Consider the following 25,517-nt stretch of genomic DNA (forward strand, 5'->3'; position numbering starts at 1 on the left):
CACCTCCAGTCCAGAAAAGGCCAATGGCATGTCTGCTTTCCCAAGCTGCAGACTCGGGGTTTCAGCAAGCACTGGGTTTTGGTGGATCTATTTTATGATTCTGATCAGCGAAAGAGGTGGGGATGCTGACTGCTGGGAGAAGCAGGTAGAGGACGTAGTTGGACCTTTCTAGGGTTTGAGGGAACAATAGAACATCAAGATTTTTATCACTGCTCTCTCAAAGTCCAGCAGAAGGGCACCATGAAGAGCGGGGAACGCAGCAGCTCCCACTCTGGGCCTCGCCTTGTCCCTTGTCTGCTGAGGCACTGAGGGACGCTCTGAATGGGAGGTCTCAGAGAGGCACGCACAGTATGGTTGTTTGAGCAAACCCGTTCATCCCTTTACTTTTGTTGTGAGCTTGACCTCTCTGCCTTCCAGGCTGAGCCCCTATTTCAAGGAGAGCCTTAGTGAAAGTCGGGAAGCCCAACTGGTCTGAAGTTGACTTTTCTTTTATCGCAGTTTCCTCTCTAGGAGAGCAGGTTGGCAGGTTCAAGTGTATGTAAGATTTTGGTGTTCAGAAAAGGTGGCTTCCTTGGCCTTTACAGTGGGTGATTGGGCTGGGTTAGGTTGCACAGTGACTTAGATGAAGGTAAACTCAGTCAGGCCTGAAAGATTGAGCCTTGATCATTCTTGTACCCAGCCAGGCCAGGGGCAGCAGTTGGGGCAGGGGGCTGCTGGCAGGCCAGGGGCAACAGTGGGGGTAGTGTGCTGGGCTTCCTGCTCTGGGGGTAAGTGTGGGGGTTCTGTTCTTGCTAAACACCTCTGCTCTGTGTGGGGGAGTCCTGACAGGCAAGTGTGGGACCAAGGAGACCAGGGTTCCATCACACAAGAGCACTGAGTCTAAATGACTCTTCTTCAGCTATCAGAGTCAAAGCAACTGTTGGGAAATACGGGGTTCAGTTGAACAGGAGTATTATGTGTCGTATCTTCTTTTCCTTCCTTCCCTTTCTCCCTCCTCCTCTCTCTCTTCCTCTTTTCCTCCCTTCCTACTTACTTCACTTCTAGAGTAAATAAATTACTATCACCAACTTCAGGAGATTTAGATCAATACAAATTGAAAAAATATATGCAAAAAATTGCCCTCTGACAAAAGATCCAGAATATTCTATCAACGGGTCCTAAGTTTGCCTATTGTCTTTCAGCTCTTCTACACGGGTTCAGTTAGTCCCCACAAAGTAAGTTTCCATGCACAAGGGTCACGTGGGTTTCTCAGTCCTGGGCTAGCATCTGCTAGGTGTCGAGCTCACAGAGACTTCGTAACCTTGGAAGCAGGCAGTAGCATCAGGAGCGCGGTTAACGCTTAGCCCCAAGTCCCATGGTTGTGTATGTCAGACCAGGCTGCGGCAGTCCACAGGCTGGTGAACATGTGGGTGGGAGTAGGTGCCCATCCTGGGAGTCGGTGGAGGAGAAAGGCCAAGGGGAGCTGTTAGTTTTCAGGAAGTGAGAGCCAACTGTACTGGGAAGATGCTGGGCTCTTGGAATGCCTGTCGGACTGGAGTGGTGGCGTGGGTACCTTTAAAATTTCAGATTCCCTGGGAGAGAGGCTTCTCTGCAGCTGGCCTTCAGCCCTCAGGCTGTCTTGGTCCTCCAGTTATGGTGAGGGTGTCTCCCAGCTGTTGAGGGATACCACCAAGCTTTGGGGTGGGCCTGGCACAATCTGGTTGGCGTGTCATCACCCTCCAAAGAGTAGGAGTGTTCAGGTTTGGAGTGAGTGGGTCCTGGTGTGCCCCTTCTACACAGACTCCTTCACTACTGCCTCGCGACTCTAAAAACACATACCATGTGTTAAGATGACAGACACCTTGGTTTTGTTCCAAGCCAGTAGCTATTCATCCTAAATAGCCCTGGGCCCTGGAAGACAGTCGGTGTCGGGAAGCCATGGTGTTCTTTTTTGCCCTTCCCTATCTCTTTTTAAATCCTCATGAAACTCAACTCCCTTAAAGATTAAGGACCTCCTCATGGTCACATAGCTTCCTAGCGACCAGACCGGGATTTCTATGTTGATTGTCTGATGAGGGCCTTCTACCTCTTTGTGTTACCATAATTGGAGCCAAATTTGGTTTTTTATTTTCCTCTGATGATGACAAATTTAAAAATAAAGTTTCGATAATGTGTCAGGAATTGTGCCATCTACAAAGAATGTCATGTCTAGAGAAGTTTCCTAATCCAAGACCTGACTAAGTAGCTTCGAGCTTGGGATCCTCCTGTCTCTGAGTGCCTGGTACAGAGACGATGGATGTGTGTCTTAGCTCCTGGCTAGAACTTTTTAAATGGCCACTTACTTCTCTCTTGGAATAAGAAAGCATTATTCAGCATGAAGGGTGTGTTTTGTCTCATGAGGATGCTCTCGGGAGGGAACCCAGGGGAAAATTCGGAAGCTACATATGGAGTGCAGTGGCCGAGCTCACGTCGGCTGTCAGGGCCCTCTGCAGCGCTCCAGGGTGCCTCAGTGGAGTTACTGTGTAATTTTATCAGGCTGAAGTTATCCCCAGGGATTTATTTTTCCGTTCACTATCAGTCTGGCCATTCGGGGCTGGCCTGCTGTAAGCCCGTGCTTTGGAGCGCTGCACATCTCCTGCGCATCTTTCCGGTTCCTCTGGAAACATAGGCTGCTAGAACCGCCTTGGGCCCACATGAGGCGATGACAGCTTAAGTCTGTTGGGCCATTGAGGGGACAACAGAATATAAGTCTGTTTAGATATTAGAACCCAAGTCCATCGGGCCATGATGCTTTGATGAGTGTCTGCACAAATAGCCTGAGCTATGTCTTCATAGCACACAGAGCTGCCAGGTCTCCACTGCCCCTGGCTCCTGGCTTTTCTATGGAGCCAGCTCTAGTCTTTTCCCCCTGGAGCACTGCTAGTTAGAGAATTCACCCAGGGTAAATTTTTGTTTTTTCAGGACAAGATTTCTTTCTGTAGCTTTGGGCTTTTGGAGTCTGTCCCGGAACTAGCTCTTGTAGACCAGGCTGGCCTCGAACTCACAGAGATCCACCTGTCTTTGCCTCCCTAGTACTGGGATTAAAGGCGTGCACCAACACCGCCTGGCAGTATAAAAGATTCTTAATACTACTTCCCTCCTTCACTAACAAGTTAACTGGACCAAGCATCATTCTGGAAAGCAGAGGTGAGTGTAGCTTTTCTGAATCTGTCTCCTTGCTCCTCTCCCCACGTTTCTATGTGGAGTGAACATTTGACTGGGAGAAGGCATGGTGGTGCCAGCTCGGGGAAGGCCTGCATTTCTTGCCACTCAAGTGGGCACCTAAGGAGAGCACACAAAGCAGGACAAACATTTGGAATTAATATGCCATTAATCATATGACAGAAGGCTCTTTCATTTCCCAAATGCCCCAGACTCCCTGGGACCCCTCATTCCCATGTACAGAGTTGGCTGCCATTGACTACAAGCAGAATAAAGATAGCATCTCCTAGTTAGTAGCTGGAAGTAAGTACAAAACTATTTCCACTGAGAACTCTCTAGAAACGGATCTGGTTTGGGGTGCTGCTGCAGAGGCGTCTCATCTGGGAGGGGTTCCGGAAGCAGGTGAACATCACCACAGGATGGACCAAGCAGTTCAGGTCTTCCCTGTATTGTGGATGAGGGTGAGGGACCCAGAAAGGCGGGCATCCTACCCAGCTCTGTTCTCGAGTCCCAGGGACTTTGGGGCTCCTGCTCTGGGCTTGGCTTTGTAGACAGTCCCAAAGCAGCTCCAGGTGGTTTGGCTTAACGTCGGCACACACATTTCATTGATGAAGAAGCTGAGGCTCAAACAGATGAAAGAGCTGTTCTTAGTTCACAGCCAGGCTGGTGGGAGCAGAGGGTGCCTGCCTGCTTGCCTGCCTGCCCACCCTGGGAGCACACGGGAACGGAGGATGCCTGCCTGCCTGCCTGCCCACCCTGGGAGCGCTCAGCATACTACACCAAGGCTTGGAGTAGAATGTGCTGGTACTGATTTTCAGCTGTGCCGTACAGGCCGTCAGTTGGACATCTCCAAGGGGCTGCCTGTAAGAATCAGATGACAGACCACCATGGTCTTCATTCCAAGGGACTGTCCTTGTGGCTTCTTCTCCTCACTCTTTTCCTGCTTTTGCATAGGGTTCTTGCTGATGCCCATACTGCCTGGGTGATTGAGCTGGCCAGGCCACCAGCCACTCCCTGCCCTGCTGCAAAGGCACGTCTTTCAGCCCACAGAGGTGTGGTTCCTGGGGTGGAGGAGTCAGAGGCAGAAGTCCTTGGGAACCGGTCTCAGGGAACCTTACCTGCCCCCTGTCCTCCATTCACCCGGGCTCGTGTTGGGGATTTTCGCTCCCAGGGGCAGTTTTTCAACCCACGGCCCTGTGCTACCCTCAGACCATTATCAGGCATCCTGGGCAGCAGGACACTGGGAGCTGGAGCCCTCGGTGCCCGGGGCATAGCCCTGACATGCAATCACATTGGCAAGCAGCCTCAGGCAGGCCTGGGCAGAGGACCGAAAGCAAGAGAAGGAGGGAAGGGAGCTGCAACAGGGCGGGCCAGAGACAAAAGCCAGCTGGAGTAAACAGCCCGTGATGGGGTGGGTGCCCTGGCTGAAGGGGCTCTCCCAGGCTGGCCTGCCCTGGGAACAGGCAGATTGGCGCCTGCCCTCTTCCCTTCTTAGTCCTGCTTGACGCCTGCCAGCTGCTGGCGGTACACCTGGGGCTTGGAGTCGGGTGCTCCAGGGCTAGGAGAAAAGAGAGACAAGGGAGTGCTGAACATCTTTAGAAAATGCCACCTCTCCATACCCTAGGGCTCCTTTGTAGCCCCTTTGGACCTGGGAACTTCTGTTCCTGGGGCAGGTGTGAATAAGTGCAAGACTGTCTTAAGTACTATCTTAAGAAGACAAGACTCACCTGCTGTGGTGGCGCCCACTTTGAGTCCCAGCACTCAGGTGGCCGAGACAGGTGGAATTCTGTGAGTTCAAGGCCAGCCTGGTTTACAGATGGAGTTACAGTTTAGCCAGGGCTGGGGGAGGGCGGGGGGAGGGACTCAAAGGAGTTTGGACTCCAAAACGGTGTCCTGACTTTTCACCTCCTAGCTGGGTGGTCTTGGGTTGGGTCTTGGGCTCCTATATGTAAAATGGAACTCTCTTCCCTTCTTGCTCATAGGGAAAATGCATGTCTAGCCCCTCCCTCTGAGATCATGGAGCTTCTCCAAGCAGGTTTTTTTGTTTGTTTTGTTTTACTTTTGTCTCAAACGTGAGACAAAAAAGTGTACGGCAGGGCAGGAATACAGATGTGCCTGGGCCCGGGAAGCTCACTTTGCCTGACCAGACACTGTTTGTTCATTGGCTTGGACCCCAAAGACGGAAAAGATAACGGAAGTCCTAGTAATCTGAGTACCAGGGGCCACATCAGAGAAACACCCCAAGAAAAGTGAGCTAGAGCTGGGCATCCTTCCTTTTGCTTGTCCATGTGTGTGGACAGAGTCCGAGGGAGGGAAAATAGGAAGAGACATTGCCTTGTCTTGCTCCCCACACATCCGCTTCCTGCCCTAGTAGGGAGATGTACCTTGTGGGTGAGCTGGGTAAGTCAACAGTTCAAATGCATCTGGGAGACAGATACTAGGATATGAATTCGAGAGGTTTCTCAAGCAACAGAGTCTCCAGTTTTCTCAAATAATTGGTATTCTTGGCTAACAGTGGGTTGAGTCCAAACACTCTTGGGCTCCTAAGACCCTTGGGCTTTGCTGCCTTTCAGCCTTGTCCCTTCTTCAGATCTTCTATGTTGAGTAGGTGTGGAGACCCGGGCCCTTCTGCTCAGCTTGGCCCACTGTCTTAAACCTATTTGCTGTTGAAATCTGAGAGGACCAAGTGCCAGAAGTGACTTAGCTTATGAGTGTGCCAGGCCTCTCTTCTAGGAAGAGAAGGAGGCTTGAAGCAGCCTGTTGATTCCTGGTACCAGAGTCACGCAATGCTTGGAGATTGGGGCCTCTCTACCTTCTGAGGGTACATCCCATAACCTTACAGGGACCCCTCTTGTCCAACCCTGTTTGGGTGTGTGTCTTACATACTTGTTGGGCTCTGATAGGGGTCGTGGGTAGGGAGGAGTCTTTGCAGCACACTGATCCTCCTGTGAGCTGTCCTTGTGCCCAGCCTGTAATGTCCAAGGCCTCTTCTTCCAGGGCCCCTGCTTATCACTGTGGGCATTATCTATACCCAGCACCTCTCTGCCCAGGGCTGTGGTGTCCCCTCAAGGAGCTTCACGCCCATCTCCCCAGAGGCCTGTCTTGCTTAGAGTCCAACCCTCTCCTCCCTGCTTCCTGCAACCAGGACTTCGGGTGTGTGCCAGCCAGCCCTGCTCAGAGTGTTCTCTTCCAAAGGACCAGACCCAACTCTTTTGGGGTTGCCCTATGGCTCTCCAGGTCCCTTATCTTCATGGTCTTCCAAGTTCTGTGCATAGCAAGCTGTCATGCCAGAGTCTTCTGTTGGGGGACATGCATGTTGACAGTAAGGTGGTCACTCAGAGAAAGGGAAAAGTCGATTGGTCTGGAAGGGTTAAATTTAAAGGTTGTTAAATTGCTCTGCAAGCTGCAAAGTGCCATCCAGTGGAAGCTATTATTACTATGATCGTCATCATAATGGTCATTATCATTACCATGATAGGATGTGGCAGTGGGGGATGTGGTGGCTGGTGAGCGCTGATCAAGTTTCCAGCCCATTCTCGATGCTACAGCTATGAGTTTGTCTGCCTTTGACATTCTAATTTAATTCCGGTCCTCGTGTCTGAGTCCTCACTTCAAAGCTCTCCGATGCGCCCCTGGCCTGCGAGGCTGACAGCAAGTTGTAGGGATTGACGCCTGCTTCTTAGACATACTTCAACACTAGTTATTTATAGTCTTAAACAAATCTGAATTTATAAGGCAGAACATTTCACTGATTTCACTTTATAAAAAAAATGTCTCCCCCCACCCCCCACAGTGGTATGCCTTTTCACGGACTGTTTCTCTAGATCATTGAGCATTTGGTGGATCAACTACCCCACCAAAGGATGTCGGTAGAGAGGGAGGCTGAGACTCTTAGCTTGAGATTCCTAGAGGATGCTGCATCAGGTGCCAGCTGTGTACTCTGGCCTACATAGTGCTGGCGGTGGGAGGTGGGGACCTTGAACCCTCCATCTGAGAATCATGGTCCCTCTGGAGTCCAGACTGGAGTAATCCTGCAGACAGGCATGGAGTAGTAGTCTGTGCTACTCACCTGTGTCCCACGATTGTCTGTAGGAAAGGGGGTCTTGTTTTATAGACACTGGCATTGCAGATGGGGGTGAAGAGCTGAGGAGGATCTCATCTCGAATTCCTCTAGGAAGCAGAGAGAGCAAGCTCATGTTGACACCCAGAAAGTGGAAGGCTGCTGACTGGCCATCTTCCAGAGGGGAGATTGGCTCAATTTAAGGCCATCTTGGGGAACATGGGTACTGTTCCTGCTCTCCTTAGGGCAGCTGTTAAGGAACCATTCTTGCTGTGTCCCGAGCTGAGCAGAGGGCACTGGCATACACCATGAGTCTCTCCAGCCTAGCATTCCTTTGTTCTAAGTGTTTCATGGAGCCCCTTGCAAATCTGCCCCTAGAACCTCCTCGTCCTGGCGTCCAGGGATCCCACAACCAAGTCCTGGTTGCCTTCATTTAGTTCCTTTGTGGAGCTTCCATTCATGGCTTCCAGTCTTGTGCCTGCTTGCTGCTACCCCTGAATCACTAGTCATCCAGAGTTCACATTGGGGGCGACCTCTGACCTCTTCCCTCTGTTTATTCCCTCTTTTCTTGCAATATTTCTAAATCTACAGTATGTTCTGTAGGTGTTTAAAAATATTCTATAAAGATGGAAACAGTCATGTCTGGAACCTTGGAGATGGGACAGTTCTATCGAAAGTTGGTCTTAACTTTGCCCCCAAGTGTGGGCATTCTCTGCATCAGGCTCCCGTGTGGCAAGGGCTCTGCGCTGGGAGAGGGTGTTAAGTCACCTTTCTCTGAGCCGGAGGGAAATTTACTTGGCACCTTATATCTATGCATGCAATTCAGGGTCCTTTTCAAACATTTCACCTTTCAGGGAAACCCCAAACTCAAACCACAGGGACTACAACATACACACAATGTCTACACCCCACTCAGAAAGCAGCGTGACTGCGCCCACTGGCTGAACTGAGCCAGAACTTGTGTCTAGGGTGTTGGGGTCTGAGGTTCTGATGGAACCCACATCTGGCAACCCTCTGTAGCAGTGTGGCTGATCTCTGCCCCAGGTGTGTGTGAGTAGGAGCAAGCTGCTGATTCAAAGCCCTCACCTGATTCACAGGTAAGAAATAGCCTTGGCTGGAAAGGGCAGACAACATGCACTCCGGGGCACAATGCACCAGGCCTGATAAACCTTTGGAGTTGGCCGATTGCAGGCTAGCAGTTGCTTTATCACCGGCCACAAAGAAGGGTTTGGCCCCTGCGGGCAGGATGGAAGAGGACTTGCTGGGTATCTGTGGCTCAACTGGTCTCTTTCCGAAGGCTCACGCCAGGGTAGAGTTCGATTTTATTTCTCAATCAGAATAAAATTATTTGTATGCCCTATTGGTTGAGTGCAGCCTCCCTCCCTAAACTGTAAAGAAAGTGGAGGAACCCTTGTCCCTGCTTCCACCCCTTATCACCGCCCACCCAGTTTTCATGTGTCCATCTGTCTGGCTGTAGCTGTGTCTCAGGCTCTTCCTGTGTTGGGAGCTGCATCCCGATTTGACGTCTTCCTGTAGCCTTGAATTATTGTTTCTTCTCTTTCTTTGCTATGGATTCACAAACTGGCTGTTGGGAAAAGGATACTAACCTCATTTCTGCTGAGGTGCAAGTAATAAAGACCGGGAGCTTTGCATTGCATCTCACAAGCTTGAGCTTTCTTATGCCCGTACACACTTTAGAAATGCGGACTGGACTGCTTTTATTTTCCTAACAAGCCTACGAAGCAGTTACAATTATTATTTCTATTTTACAGATGAGTCTTGTTTTATTTGATTATTATTCTTAATGAAGAGTCAAGTTTGTGGTGAATCATTAGGAGTGAGCCTGAGGTCATTTGTCACCACAGAACCAGGCTGTGTTTCCTGTCCCAAGTCTGGCTGTGCCAACCGGAGGTTAGGCAGGTGGAGCGGACACTTGGCTTCCTATTACGTATCTCATCTCAGCTAGCTCTGGGCCAGTTCTATCCTTATCTCGGTATTTCCCCGATCTCTGCAAGTGACATAGTTTATAGGACATGGGGTATTAGAATTTATTCCAACCTGCTTATCTACAGTGGGAGTCTAGGATCAAGTAGGCTAAGACGAGGTGGCATTGGTCCTTGGCCATTGTAGAGGAAGGTACAGATGAGAGGCCAAAGCACTGCGTTTCTGATCCAGGTATGGTAGCCAGTGCAGGTATGCGTCCTTTCTGGACCCTAATCTTTTCCCCATTTATTGCCAGTAGCAGTCTCCCTTCCGTTTTCTTCAGCTGTTTTCTCCTGAGTTCTTTCTGTTTAAGATGGCTTCCCTCCCTTTTGTCCACACTCCATTTGCTCCCCTTACTTTCCCTTCATCTGTGTCTTTCATAGCGGTGGAGCCTTTTCAGCTCTAGTTCTGAAGCCCTAGCTCTCTCAGGGCCTTGCCCTGCTGTAGCTGATGAAGGAGGGGGAAGCAGGGTGTCAGGCTCCTGTACCGGTTCTTTACCATTCATAGTAGGCCAGCAACTCTTTCCTTGGGAGTTACCCAGAGGCTTGATGTTGTCCGTCTTTCTAAGGCCAATTCTTGACAAAGCAAGAATCCCCCTAAGATCCTCAGTTTAACCAACGTCTGCTAATGGGAGGCTCCAACCACCTCTCCTTTGACCTGACAGGAGCTCTTAGGATTTCTAAGGTTACTGACCCAAAGGATGCCTACCATGTGAATGCTCTGGGCTCTGTACCCATCCTTTCCTTGGTGTATTGGGAGGTTTCTGCTTGGAGGAAGGTGACATTTGGTTGTTGAGATTAACAGATGGCTGGAGCACAGGCTTAGGAGTAGAGCTCCTCAGGGGATGGGGTGGAAGTGGGGCAGGCAGAGGAGGACAAAATGGGGCTCCCTGGACTCTCAAGCCCAACACACCTTTTTCGTGTTCTCAAAATGCCTTAGGTATATTTACTTAAGGAAAACAAAGATATGCATACTTGCAAATTTAATACATAGGCAAGATTTTTTTTGTAGCTTGATCATTATAGTCCAAAGCAGTAGCGACTCAAATGTCAATCAAAAGGTGGATTGTAATATGATAACTACACCGCAACAGTAAAATAATGAAATAGTAATATATGTACCAACACGATGAATCCTCAAATCATTCTGCTCCGTGGAAAAGAGGTTAGATATGAAGGGTGACAACCTGTATGATTTCATTCAAATGAAATTCTAGAAGAGTCAACTAAATTGGTAGAAAGCAGATCATGAATTGCAAAGAGGTGGGGTGTGTGTGTGGAGGACCCACAGCAAAAGGTCACGTGGAAGTGTTTCAGAGCAATGGAAATGTTCTATGTCTGGATTTTGGTGGTGGTTACATGACTGTATAGCCAAAGTCATCAAGCTGTGCAGTAACACAAATGACTTATTGTATGTAAATTATGCCTCTATGAAACAGACAAGACAAAGCTACTAGAGCAGGACCGGTATGAAAGGCGGCTTGTCTGTTGACTCTTCAGGTTTTCTTAAGACTCAGACCAGCTCTGAAGGGATCTAAGCCTGAGACTGCTGTCTGGGTTCTGAGGAGGCACTGGTAACTACATGAGGGGGTTGGGCTGGGCTGTCTGGGCAGAGTATGTACACGTGTGTAGTGTGAGAGGAACAGAGTAGAGAGGGAACTTGTTTCTTAGGCTCCCAGTGGGCTTCACCAAGAGAGGAAGATCGAGTATTGGACTCATGCCATTGATTGACAGCAACCTGATGGGAGAAGATGCTAGTGGTGACAGTCTCTGTTCACTTCCTGAAAGTGAGAGTTTTTGTTTTAACGTTCACCTTTTTACCCCAAACTGTCCCTCCTGCAGTTTCCAGTGCAGTGGGCGTCCGTGTGGCATCTGAACTTCAGTCACTGATTTGGTAAACCTGAATGGAGTGCCATTTATGAACCTGGATGGATGTGAACGGTTCTGTAGATTTGGGTCTAGTAATGTCAAAACCCTCTGTGGAAGGGCGTGCTGGGTGCTACCTTGCCACTCTGCAGGCTCCAGGTCTTGGCTCTTGGTTGAGTAAGGACATCCAGGATGCTTTGCTACGAACACTGGCTCGATCACATAACATTTCCAGCAACAGTTAAATTAACCACTGCCGTCGGTTCCACCAGGACTTCCTCTTACCGGACCCTGAGCTACTGTGGAACAAAGATGTCTGTGTTTGCTGCTTACTGGCTTCGAAGTTGAGTCTTTTTAGTGTTGTCTGATTTAAAAGAATATTAAAAATACAGAGTTTGACATGGCGGCTCAATTTTTCTAATTCCAATACTAAGGCATAAAGATTGCCTTGAATTCATGGGCAACTGGTCTACATAGTCGTTCCAGACTAGCTGGGACTCCACAGCAAGACTCTGTCTCAACAAAACAAACAAACAAAAAAACTCGTTCTTTCCCATTTTGTATCCAGGACGTGTTCTTGTAGAATTTAACTTCTTTGTAGTTGGAAATGCGCACGGTTGAGACACACCCATAGTGCTGTGCAGCCCCGAAGGCGGGCTTCACATAAAGAAGGCGCCATGTTGGGGCGATTCCTCTGTGCATGGTCAGGCTGCCCCAGGAACTTCAGGTTTTCTTTTCCCCAGGGTGTGGGGTGGCTGGTGGAGGAGGGTGGGCAGTCATGCTAATCTTTGTGTAGCATAACACGCTACTGCCACTCGCCCTTTTTATCTGGAAGTTCAAGCAGATATCGGACAGGGACTGTTTGTGGGAACCAAGAAGGTTGAAGTCACCATTCTGAACAGAAATGACACCTGGAAGAGCAGAAAGCGGTCTTTAACCTTAGTTTGTTGCATTCCTTGGGTGTCATATATCAGATGCTGTGCGTTTACTGGGGAATAAAGTAAAAACAGGTAGAAGACAGAGTCCCAGCACTCAGGAAACAGCCTGAGAAGACGTGTACTTAGTCAGAGGCAGAGAGGCTGGCTGCTGGGCAGAGAGGCAGCAGCGAGGGGAAGCTGAGCTCTAAGTGAAGGAGTGGTTCAGGAGTGCCCCGGTGCCCAGGCTTGACCCTCAGCGTGACTCTGAAGCATGCACAACATTCTAGGAAGTTGGAGAGGAAGAAGAAAACCCAGAAAGGAAATGAGGGTACAAGAGAGTTTTCACTTGAGCAGGCTATTTTCATTGGTGGATTCAGGGAGCCAAGACCAGAATAGCGACTGGGACATGAATTATGGAAGTCTGGCATGGCCGCTGCGGGAGTTGATCCACATCCTGAAAATCATGACATGCAGCTAAGGGCTCCGAGCAGGAGCTACAGGGGCGTTCCAGAAGACCAAACTGAAGGTGCCTGGAGTGGGGTCCACTCTGGAAGACAGAGTTAGCTGGAGTTCCTTCTCCAAGTGAAGCGGGAGCCGAGTACTGTAGGCGGCTAGCGTCAGCCCGGGGAGTGTGCACGTCACTCTCTGTGGGAGCAGAGGGCCAGGACTGAGGTTTGGTAGTGAGAGCCCATCAGCTCCCTAGAGGTCTCATCCCTGTTCTCCAGTGCCTCATGCTGGAGCGTTGCTCAGGGTGGGGTTTGTCATGATGTTGTGTGATGAAGCGGGGCAGGTACCCACAATCCATACCCTCAGTTACTTTCTGGTAGCAGCCTTTTTTCTTTCTGTTTGGGGGTGAATAGGCTAGCTTGAGTTGGAGTGAGTTATTGGAATGGAATAAGAGCTGATGAAGAAGAGAATAGATAGGCAGTTGAAAGGGAAAGGGGCCTGGGTCTCCAGAGGTTTGGTAGCTAACAAAGGAAGGGGATAACCTAGTGTCTCAGAATGTTCTAGAAAAACATTGGCCCCTTTTGGATTTAAGACATCGGGACTTCTTTGCAGCCTCTTTCAGTCAAATGAGCTTTGGTTTGCAGTTGCTCACTCGGACAGCAGGACTGTCCTGGACAAGAGGATACTGTCTCAGTGTCAGGCAGGGAGCCATGGCTTCTGGAAAACGTGGTAGGTGTGGGGAAGCTTCCGGGGGCAGAGGTGAATTAGAAAGCAGGGTGGGACTGGCGACCCACAGATGTTGGTGCTGGGGGCTAGGTGGTATCAAGGGATTAGGGTGAGAATATGTGTGACTGGCAAGAACCTCGTTGGCAGTTGGGCTCTGTGGGCGGCTCCCTCTGTGTGAATCTAGTTGGGTGGATACATTTTGGGCTTCCTACTGTTTGTGGCCTGCAGCATTTTTTCCCTTTCTTTGTCCGAAGGTAAGTTTGTTTGAGATGGTCTTAACTTTGGGCTAGCTTGTCCTCTTCGGTTATAAGCGTAAGATCTTCCTGTTACTATTTCCGCATCAACCAAAGCTAGAAAGTCCCACCAGACCCTCCTGCAGAGCATCCAAAAGGCAACTGTTGGCCACCATCACAGGCTGGCAATGAATTGTATAAGTGATACTGACTTCCGTGTCAGCAAAAAGTGAGATGCAAACTGATCACCGATGACATTCCTTAAATGACAGTACCTACGTGTGTCCTTTCTTTCACATTTGCTGTAATCCTGTTATGGCATTGTCCTATTACTTCAAGTACTGTCATCTGCAAATGCTGTCAGATCGTAACTGATTGCCAAGGACAGAGGGGAGGACTCAGGGAGAATGCAGCGGCATTCCCCACACTCCACAGAGATTAGGATTCTCCCCTCTGATAGACACGATTCTTGGAGAAATTCTTGAGTTAAAATTAGAAATCCCCTCATTCACAGGTTCTGATGAATTAGCCAGATCCCCTCTTTGCGTTCTTATGCAAAAGGATGCCCTTTGAACCGCAGTTGAGACACACTCTTAGGATATTTTGATGCTTCTCCAGAGTGGGATGAACGGCAGGTGTTATTAGGTAGTTTTATAAAACCAAAGCAAAAGTCATATGGGAAGGAGGAAAGAACTGATGCATGCAGACTCAAACCAAACTACTCTTAATTAGTTGGGTCTTTACACAGTGATGTTTCAGACCTAGGCCTCACTTTAGAGGTTGGGAGACAGAGTCAGAAGATCTTCAGTGTCAGAAATTATGAGGTGGAGAGAGTTGGGAATAGCTTTATTTTGTGTTGGTTTCACTTGGCCATGTCGGTCTACAAATACCTGGACCAACTTCTTGCTCCTATCTTCCATAAAGGGTTCCTAAGTTCCTAGTCTCAGCCTTGAGTGGCTGGTGGCAGCATCGCTGATTAAAATCAAGCCTCTTGCTTCTTGCATTTCACTACTCACAAAAAGGGAGTGAGAAGCAGTGGCTACGGACACCCTTGTTAAAAGCTGGGTTGGTTGTCAGAAAATAAGGCGTCTGAAGGAGCTCCAGCTAAGACTTGCTCAGTCTACCCAATTCTGTATTCATTTTAAAGTATCTAGTGTTGATTAGGATATTCTATTATTTATATCTCTCCCCAAGATCCTGAGGGAAGATTATCTCCATTTGAGACTTCCATGTGGATGGCCAAAAAGTACCTGCCCACTGCACTGTTCCCCCATGACTGCTTCATCCCATCCGCGTGTGCAGCAGTTGCAGTGTGTAAAGGCATGGGGGTGCAGACACCCGAAAGCCCGGCTGGAGGTGCAGCGTGGCCGTGCCGGCATTAGCATAAGGAGCTTGGCTAATTGACTTGCAAAATATAGGTTAGGGAGTTTTACAGAATATCAAATCATCTTGCACTTTCCTGATTAAAGACAAAATATTATATTAAGTAGATCATTACATGGGTAAAAGGTTAAAACTGTGTGCACTTAGGCTTCCCCATCCTGCCTATGGCGAGTAACAGATTGAAGGCAGGGAGCAGATTCGCTGCTCTCCGAGCTCCGGAGGCCTCGGCAGCCAGCTTAGGTTTATGGGAGGGCCGCGTGCATTAACTTTGCATTTTCCAAGTCCTTTTTCATTCAGACAGAAGTTATCTTAAAATTAAATATTAATTTGCTTGAATGCTGTGTCTGTTGGCAAGGAAAGGGCAGAGCAGTGGTCAGGCTTGGGACACACAGAGATGTGTCTCAGGCTGCCTGTGATAGTGTTCATGATGTTGCTCAAGAAAAGGATGAAGTTAGTGTCACCTGCTGTCCTTGGTGCTGTACCCAACAGAAGCAAACTAAGTGAAGAAAGAAGAAAGGTTTATATCATGAGGTAGACACGGGGGGGGGGGGGGGGGCGACTCCTGCACACAGGGTCCGAAAGACCTGGGAAGGGCCAGGCTGAGATGCTCAGGCTCCACAGTCGTAGATCTTAAGCTAGCGGTCCTCAGCCTTCCTAAGGTTGGGACCCTTTAATACAGTTCCTCATGTCGTGGTTACCCCCAACCACAAAAGTATGTTAGCTGTTACTTTATAACTTTAATTTTGCTACTGCTAGGAATCGTAATGTAAATATCTGTGTTTTCTGATGGTCTTAGGCAACCCCCACCCCCAGGGTTGTGACCCACAGGTTGAGAACCACCACCCTAAGTCTTCCAGAACAGTGCCACCTACTGGGAACTAAGTGTTCATGCTAAGCCTGTGGGGAGCTTCCAGATGCGAACATTAACCATCGTTCTAAGTCTGTGGTCTCTTCTCTGTCACCATCTTGTCCCTGTGTCAATGGCCAACTGTTAGTTGTGATCAGAGCCTTCCTGAAAAGCAGCTCCTGGACCAACTGTGATGCTGAGATGGTGTTTCCATGTCCTCACCACTCTGTTTAAAAGCCCACTGCTGGGCTCCTGGTGCTTGGGCAGGGGAAAGGTTAGGGCCTTTCTAGGCCAACTGCTCCCATTTTCTTTCGGTAGCTGGGACTGGTTAGTCGTGTCCACACTCGCCTGATCCAGCGCTTTGAGCGTCTCTCTGTAGCACTGAATGGGGCATATGTGCATGGAGTGAGTTTTAGGGTTGAGCCATTGCTCTCCCTCTGCTTGGAGAAGGCGGCTCAACCTTTGCCGCTTGGAGGTGAGGCACAGTGGGCTAGCAGAGTTGTGACTGGTGCTGTCGTTTGATGTGTGTGGGAGAGAACACGTCACCAAGTTGCTCTCTGGAAGTGAGCTGTGGTCCTCCTACAGAGCACGGAGGGTCCCGAGAGTCCAGGGAGCAGTTTCCCAGCGAACACCTTGCCTTGGTCTTCAGCCAAATCCGTCTTCCAATGCAGAGGCACTTTTCATAGTTCCACTCTTTCTCTCCTGCCTGAAGGTTCTCAGAGGCCTTTGGGTGTATGTCTAAGTAGATCCTTGGATATACTAAACATCTCTCCTGTCATTTTTCCCCCTTCCGATGGATAAAGGAACCAGAGTAGCCAAAGGTTGGAGAAAGAAAATGGGGGAGAGAACCCCACAAATGAGCAACCTCATTCCTCCTGTTAAAAATGAGAGTCCAACGTGGTCCTCTATGTTCTATGAGAAGGAAAACCCATCCTTTTGCTGAAGGGGCGTGTGTGGAGGTCTTGTAATTGGTGTGTGACTTTAGGAACACCAACCTCTGTGTTGAGCCCATCTTATTGTCCCCAAGGGGCATTGTTAGCATGTATAGACCCTGCATGACAGTCCCCAAACAACAACGGCATCTCAGTTCTCACTCTCTAATGGCGAAGGCTGTTCCTCCTATCTGGCTGCTGGGACAGCTTCCTAAGAATCTAGTATCTGGCAGCTTCATGACGTTGGAGAGAGGTTTTTCTTTACACGAATTGATCAGGTCTTGCTACTTTTCATGTTATTTTCTGAGTCTAGGTTTGCTTTGCTCTCACAGGCAGAATGTTTGCTCTGGTTCATGCTGCCGCAGGTTTCCCTGAGCTTAAAGGCACAGAGGGTTTCCCAGGGACTAGTGTCTGAAAGAGTAAGGCAGAGCCAATGGCGGCAAGGAAGTCCACGGCCTGGCTCTAGGATACAGCTGGTGCCATCCCAAGTGCCCTGGCTGTAACTGCCTCTCTGTGGCAAGCACAATGCAGAGTCCTGCAGATCCAGGGTTTGTATGCTTCACCCTGCCACATTCCAATCATTGGCACATCACAAGATGGCTACTGCAAGGCTCAAGTCCCGTAGATGTGCAACAGCCTCAAGGGAGAAGGGAACTGTTTAAGGAACTGAGATTATGTGGAACCGTGTTTCTTGACCTTTTTGCTCCTCCCACAGTGCTATCTTGTTGCTGGTGATGCATGCACGTATGCAAATCGTCTTTCCTATTCAGGTTGAAATACCCAGTTCACTTCTAGCCACCTACTAAGCAGGAGGCATAAGGCATACAGACCTTGATTAAGGTAGACAGACAAACATGACCACAGGCAGGGCCCCCTGCACGCCGACATTCCACCCTGAGGTCTTCCGAGGAGAGGAATCCTCTAACCTCAGCCCTGCATGCAGTTCTGCCTGAGCTGTTAAGTTTTTCCCTCTGCCTTTCCCTTTTCTCTGCCCCTCCAAAGTCCCCCTTCCTTTAAGAGAAAAAAAATATGTGAGCTCATGCTAAAACTATAGACTTGACCTCAGCCTCATCTGGTGTAGCTGCTGACCACTTGTGTGTGTGCAGCACACGTGCGCGCGCGCGCGCACGCACACACACACACACACACACACACACACACACGGTGGGGAGGGGAGAAAGGAGCTGGGGTGGGGGTAGTTTCTGTTCCATAGTCACCGCTGTTTCAATGAAAAGCAGATGGGCTGCCTACAAGTCTGAGTTCCCTTTTTCAGAAGTGTGTCCGTTTCCCATAGCGAGGACCATGGTGGGGGCAGGGCAAAGGTGGGAGGAAGAGGGGGAAAGAAAATGGGAAAGCGAAGTGCAAGGAAGAGGGAAGAGAACTCAGGGAGGGCTGAAATGCTGAAATGGGAGGCCTTAGCTGAACATGAGCCCGGATTCCTTGAGATTTTAAGGCATGGGGAAGCAGACTGCGACCTTCCCTGTAACCTGCTGTGAATGCGCTGTGGCGACCGAATTCTCTGACACTGTCAGAATCTGGACAGCCCTGCCGGCTCCTGGAAGGGCAGCCCAGCAACTGTCACTGGCAAAAGCATCAAAAGCATGAGCTGTCGATAGTGACCTGCATTCGCAGAAAATCTGAGGACTTCCTAATTAGCGGAGGAGCTCTAAATGAGAGTAACGCTCCACAAGCCCCCTCACACGCGCTAAGTGTCACGACGCAGATAATCATTACGTCTAACAAGCGGCTGGTTTCAGCCAGAGTGCTGGGACTCACTTGCCCACCGTGAGAGGCTCAGTTACAAGAGGGGAAAAGCCACCAAGGGAAAGAAGGAAGGAAAGAAAGCAGGCACAGAAGGGAAGAACAGAAATCTACATTATGCACTTGGGGTGAATGTTACACACATACACACACACACACACACACACACGCACGCACGCACGCACGCACACATGCCTGTGCTAGCCGCATTCTTCCTTTGTTGCTAGCTGAAGCCTTCAGGTACTTGTATCTTCTGTTTTAGATTTTCCTTACTGTAATCTATAATCTGCGAATACATCTCATTCATTTTGATGTTTCCTGGAGATGAGGATCCTGAGTTATTTCTGACCATTGCAGCACTCCATGGGGCCTAAACTGTCAAGCTCCGTGTGTCGACTTGAGTTCTACAATCAAAGTGAGTGATGTAGACAATGATTGGGTTCTCCCTTAGATGGAGAAATGGATTGGAGCAGAGGGAACCCTGCCGTGGTGGTGGGAACGTGCCTGAGCCGATTGGAGTCTTCCTGGCCTTGCCCCGGGGCTCTCTGCTCAGAGCAGGAGAATCAGAAACCTGGTTGAAGGCACCGGTTTTAGTAATTTTCAAAGGACGGAGTGAAACCGACTCTTTGGGCATCTTTTCCTCCTGCTGAGACCATTTCTCTACCCTGTGATAGACACTAGAGGGCCAAGGGTGGGTTCTGAGTTCCCCTGGTATTGTTCTGGAGGAACAGAACTGAAGAGCAGGCACCCTCTACCTCTTTCCCCCTCTCCCACTCTGTCCTTGGGATTATTCATGGGAAATAATATAAATCACATCTCGCGAAGCAATCACAGGCTGAAGTGCAGGCTTTCTTGCAGTTCCTTTATCAGTAAATCAGACTTTAGGCGTTTATCAGCAAAAGTTAGATGCGAGCATCATTCTTGCACGGTATGAGAGAAGATTGTTTGGTGGGGACGCTGCCAATCAACTTCTTACAGCTTGACTCTGCTATCAATTAATGCTGCAATTATTTGTCTCGTTGGATATTTAAAATGTCATCAGAAAGAGATGATTACATATTCCAGAAAGCAAGGCACTGTATAATCAGATGAACTGATTCCAGTTAAATGCAGTGTGGGACCAACCTGTCCTTCAAAGCAGAGTTCTTGAGCTACCGCAGAGGCAACTGCCTTCTGCCCCGCTTTCCGCAAGCTGGGCTCAACCTTGGGGTGCAGCAGGTTGGGGTCGGGCGACACTCAATTATGGGGAACTTTCCAGATCTCAAAATGGAAGCGCTCCTTCAGAGCCACGAGAAGTGCGTTTTGGCTATCTCGTTCAATTCATCTGCAACCCTATAAATAATCAGCCCCTCTATTCTTCTTGCTTCCTGTGGATTCAGATGCCAAATCCTGATTTGTGGCAAACTTGTCACATGCCCCTTCCCCACTCTCTGTGCCTGGTGCCCAGGAACCAAGCAGTGGTGTGGAAATTACAACTGTTTGGGAGCCAAGAAAAACCTCCGTTTCTCGCTTTTCTCCAGTTCCGGATATTCTCGGCCGTGCTCCATCTCTCAGCCTCCTCCCCACACACCTCCTCCACCGCACACCCTCCTTCTGTCCGCTCCATGAACAGGAAACTGAAAAACAGCTCCAGTTTTTTTTTTTTTTTTTTTTAATGGTGGAAGAGAAAGCACAACCCGAACTAACAACCCAGCAAACTCCAACCAAGCTGAACTCCCCTGAAAGAATGGCTGTAAATGTATGGTGTGCATAGACACCCCCTCCCACTGCCTTGTCTTCCCAAGTATGCCAAGTGCCCCACACCCATGTGCCAAATCTGAAGGTGAGGGCCAGGTTTCAGTTGTGGATCAGCAGCCCACCCTAGCCCTTTAGGGGTGGAGGTTGAGACCCATTGGGGGTTGCAGACACGGTATCTGAACGCTGTTGTTGGGGCTCAGATAAGCACTGACCCCTGAGGCTTTCCGTAGCTCACTTCCCAACATGGTGCTCTGCTCAGTCGAAGACACTGTGGTGGTCCAGAAGCCTCCTTGCCACATGAGAACATGTCTGTTAGATAATTCATTTCATCTGGGGCCAAAAAGATGCCTTTGGAAACTCTTGAGACAATGGGGTATGTGCTGGAGAGTGAGGAAGGGAAGATCTGTAGTTGGGTGGGCCTCCAGAAGGACCCAAGTCACAGGGATCAAAATGGAGACATTCTACCTTGCCCCTGCCAGGCTGGCTGCTGATAGCTCGCACTCTTGTCCTCTCCCCTCTGTTTCCAGCTATGTTCAGAGAAACCCCCTAAACCAGCTTGTGACCTGGGTGGCCTAAGGTCTAGCTCAGGGTGACCTAGGTCCCAGTCCCTCTGTCTTTCTGGTGCAGCCTTGACAGCACGTTCCCATGCTTGAACTGGGTGGGATGTGGAAGGTGCTGGGGGGAAGAGCGGAGGGCTCTGGTTAGCTCCCCGGAGATGCAGGTTAGAGACCCTTGAAGGGCTTTACTGTTTCTAGACTCCTTGACCCATTGGTTAATTTTATGAAACTTGCTTCTCCACTCAATCTTTTCAGCCTGTCCCAAGCAGAGGTGTATGACTGGACATGAAGCAGGGAGAGAGGATCTCCCTGTGCCTGGCCACAGACATGGCTTCCTCCTCGGTGGCTCCTGCCAGTCATTTGACTGGGAAGTCCCTACCATCCTGGGGCACATGGAGGCCTCCCTTACTTTCTTCCCTGGTTTGTGGTGTGGGGCAATCTGGGTAACAAGATGTGGGCGGCTGCAGGTGTTTTACCAGGGCCCGGGCAGGGCACAGCCAGCTGAGTGCACAGTCCACCACCAGCTTGCTACCCTGATTTCAAGCCCTTTTTGTGGAGAAAAACTTTGTGTTTTCAGTACCAGTATTTGGCTAGATGGACTGCCATGATCGGGGTGAAGGCGAAGGTGAAAATAAAGAGGAAAGTTGGAGGAAGAGAGAGGAAGGTGGAAAGGGGAGAGGAAAGGATCCCAGACTAGCAATTGGGATGGATTTATTAAAGACTAAGGAAATTTGACAACCATTGCAGCTCTTCTAAGTGTGTAATTACACAGCATTTACAAAGTGAATTATTAACCTGATTGTCTGTAACAACCATTGAGTAAATATACAATTACAGATCACCAAAATAGTACAGCCTGCCGATGGGCCAGCAGGCACCTTGAGGGGCTGTAATCACCTCCTGGCTCAAGGCTGACCTGGTGGCTCCTTTGCTAGTGAATAATTTACTAGGGAGACTTTTGTGCCTTGGGAAGGGAAGGCTTCCCCGTGGCCACTGACAGCTCTGGGTTGGATCCCACAGTTGCTCTCCAACAGGAGGAAGAGCTCTGTCTGTGCAGGACTCCTGAGTGTGTCATAAAGAACTCCTCTTTGCCCAGACAGTATGGTGTCTGGCCTTCCGACCTGATCTTCGAAGGATGGAACATCAGTGGGGACCAGTGGTCGGCTCGTGCTGAGGACAAGGAGGCACTTGTAACTAAGAGGCGACCTCAGAGGAAAGGCAAATGCTCTGTGGCCCGGGCACTGTCTAACCCGAGGGCCTAGCACCTTCAGCCCCCTGACCTTTGTGACACTCCTTCTCTGGGGACAGAGGAGGCCCATCGCCTCAGTGGGGCCTCTTCCCGGGGAAGTCCATTTCGCTCCACACTGGAGAAGCCGTTAAAGTCAGCCAAGAGCCGCAGGCCATAAATGCGGAATGTGACTTAACCAAAGCAGCTTTTGAGTGGGAAAAGCTGAGTGGAGTTGTCCCAACCTGTCAACTTCAGATTCTTTCCTCCTCTCCATAAATCAAAAAACGGTTGGTGGAAGGGAGGGACAGAGCGTTTCATTTTCAGATTTTGTAAGAAAATAAAAATCAAATCAAAAGAGCCTGTCCCACGCTGGTACCTTACATGCCAGGTTTCAGCCTGAGGCAAATTTTTGTGGCCATGTAATAAGCCTTTTTAAAATGGTGACAGACCCTTGACTCTTTGGCTTGAATTACATTGATAAAAGACGTTTTATTGCGTTAGAGCTGGGGCTGGAGTACAGGACGTTTCTTGCCTGGTCGGTCTCTTTGAAAGAGCGTCAGCCCGCCGTCCATACACCACACCACCTGACAAGGCTTGAGTACCATGGCGGCAGAGATCTGTGGGCCGGTGACAGGGGGCTTTCTACTTGGCAGTTGAAGGTTGAGGCTCTGAGGAAAAAGGATTTCAGCCTGAGGGGTTTGTTAAGGGACAGTGGAGTCTTTGACACTCTGTGTAAAGCTGAGGGATCTTGACACTGGGGTCCTGGGGTCACCCTCAAGGTTGGGATGGTGTGGAGCCAGAAGGTTTCTGGAGACCAACTCCCCAAGCAGCCTCACAGATATAAAATGAAAATAACCCTCTGGGATCTATCCCCCAGGCCCTCTCAGTGCCAATGGCGAACAGCCTCCTTACCTGGGGTGCCAGATTTCCCACACTCTGAGTACCCACATAGATGTTTCTAGGGAGTAGAAAGGGAGTCGATGAACCTTGGGGTGAGGTGTTGGGGGTTGTAGGATACCCCTCTCCATGAATCAACAACCAGTAAACCGCAGAAGAGCCGGCAGCACCCCACCTCTGAGACGACTGGCTTGTACCAATGTGCACCTCCATTTTGCTCAGGGCACTCTTTTTAGATTGGTCAGTTGTAGAAACAAAGGATTTGAAATTGGATACAAACCCAGGGAAATAACCAAGAAGATAGACCTACTGTTCTGTCAGAGAAGCTGGGCTGCCCTGTGCCTTGGCTGTGCTAAAGTGCAGAGGGACCGAGAAGACAGAGTGTCCTGTCCAGGGCGAGGCCTGTTCTGAAAAGATGAGCTGTCATGGAAGGAGGCCCCACCCCGCCTTACAGAAGAACCTCCTAGACTGAGCCTCACCTCAGGCGAGAGGGCGGCCTAGTTCTGATCTTGAGGAAATGTCAGAACCTGACCTGCTAGACCATTTTCATTTCTTTGCCTTTGGAGCTTTGACTCCTTAAATTAGCTCTGGTAATTTCTGAGCGGTCCTCTGCTAACCACGGGTATAATAGGTTTTAATTCTGGACAATGGCCAGTTCTGATTCTTGGAATTTCTTGGCCAAGAATGTCACAGAGCATTCAACTCAGACTGGGCCTTCTCCTGCTTTCCCTGAAGTGCACAGACCACAGAACCATCCCAGAAAACCAAGCAACTGTCTGTAGGGTCTATGACAATGCAGGGCGTTTTGCTGTGGCCTACCTCAAGGGGTCCTGAGGTGAATAGGGAGGAGCCATTGTCTCCTAGAAGGGGAGCAGGGCTCTGAGGCCAGGCGTGACTGCACTCCTCACGTCAGGTTACTTCTGAATCCTTGGAGGGGGGTAGAGAGTATAAATCTCACAGGGGGCAGGACATACACTTTCTGAAAAGCTTCCAAGACTTGATATTCTGATCCTGTTTCCAGTGCGAGGTATCTTCCTGATTGTGTGTGTGTGTGGGGGGGGGGTCCCATTTCTTTAGACCATCCCCCATCCTTTGAAGGGTTGGTTCAGATCGGTCCTGGAGAATAGACTCCACAGCTAACTAGATTGGTGTGTTGCCTGGGCCCCCTCACACATATGATCCAAGTGTTTCTCTCTCTGTCATCCTTGCAAGGGTCCTCTTGCAAGTTTGTTCTTTGAGCTTATCCTGGCATTTCCCCAAGGCCGATTAAATGACGACACAGGGGTTCGCTGTGAATTGACACAGATAAAAAGGTGAGGGGTGGCCTCTTCAGAGGAACTGGGGAGTTGTGTCTTCTGCTGGCATTGATAGACAAACCTGTCTTGGCCCTGGCAGGTGTTATCAGAATTAAACGTTTGCTAAACAAATAGCAATTCCCCTGGACACAGCCCACGTAGTTTGTCCTCACCTTGGCTGAGATGACTGTTCCTCCTTCTCTTGCCATCTAACTGGGGGGGGGGGGGGGGAGTGTGTTCAAGGGATGGCAGTTTCCTAATCTTTCAATCATTTTGGGGGGTGGGGTAGGGCTGCTTCTTAGATTCTTTGCCCCTTCTGCTCATGGGGTCACTGATCATGATTTTGCCCAGCTTTCAGAAGGTTCAACACACGGCCAACATTTCATGAATAGAAACTGATAAAGGTTGAGTAATTTTTCACGTTCTAGAAAGGTTGTTAACTTCTCCAAAGGCCTCACAGCAGGGTTCCTTTAATAGTAAGCTCTCCCACTGGATTCAAAGGGTTTATTTACAGATCGTTACATACTTGATGGGGAGGATGTTGAGGGGTGCGGTGCACCCTTAGAAAGTAGAATGTTGGAAGACCTGCCAAGTTGTGGTGAATGCGGGAGAATGAGGGAGCTTCTGAAGTTGTATCAGTTAGCCAGCGTGACTGAGGAAACTCATGAAGTTGTATCAGTCAGCGTGACTGAGGAAACTTGTGAAGTTGTACCAGTTAGCCAGTATGATTCAGTTTACAGAACTTGGTTTTACACCAGTTTTCCAGGAACACTTCATGATGACTGAGGACAAGAACTACAGGGCACCTGGGCCTTGCCATGCCTTTTGAAGGTGGCTGGGGAGAGACTCAAGTTTCAAGTCCTGTGTGTGCTTTACTGAGTAGTGGTGGGGGCTCTGGCTTTGCCACTGGCCTTTTGACATGGACTGTAGGGACCTTTTCCCTTGACATTTAGCCTGAGGGTGTGTGGGAAGCTTCTTCCTGGTTTTCTGACCTTCCATCTCATTGGTCCAGGACACTCTTGGGTTTCCTCTCTGCCGCGCAGAGGGTGAACTGTTCAAGTCTCTGCCCTGGAAGGTTGAAATCCAGAATCACTTTCTCTGTCAAAAAAAAAAAAAAAAAAAAAAAAAGAACTAGCTTGTTATCCAAGCCCACATTGGCCCTGTAGGTCCCTTCAGCCAGCTGCCAGCTTGGTTACAAGAAGTCTTGGACAGGCGTGGGAAGCAGGAGAGAGGAGCCACTCAGTCAGTTGATCCAGCTTTCTCTTTTTAAAGTTGAGAAGACTTAGTGCCAGAAGGAGGATGGGATTTATTCAAAGTGAGAAATGGATGGGATTTATTCAAAGTGAGAAATGGATGGTGAGCTGCAGAGTTAGGGCTGAAGTACCAAGGTCCCTGGCTTTGCTCCAGCAAGAAAAGAATCTAGGGACAGGCTGTGGTGGTGATGAGACTCAGTGCATCGCCTAAAGGAA

At 49.5% G+C, this 25,517-nt stretch overlaps 1 protein-coding gene across 4 annotated transcripts in view; it reads left to right on the plus strand.

Moving 5' to 3' along the window:
• Window positions 1-25,517, plus strand: part of Bcl11a (BCL11 transcription factor A) — a 95,152-nt gene that overhangs the window by 45,540 nt on the left and 24,095 nt on the right. The gene's annotated exons all lie outside the window — the stretch shown is intronic.

This window comes from Alexandromys fortis, unplaced genomic scaffold, assembly GCF_014885135.2.
Source record: "Alexandromys fortis isolate MF-2015 unplaced genomic scaffold, M_Fortis_MF-2015_v1.1 scaffold_7, whole genome shotgun sequence".
NCBI lineage: Eukaryota > Metazoa > Chordata > Mammalia > Rodentia > Cricetidae > Alexandromys > Alexandromys fortis.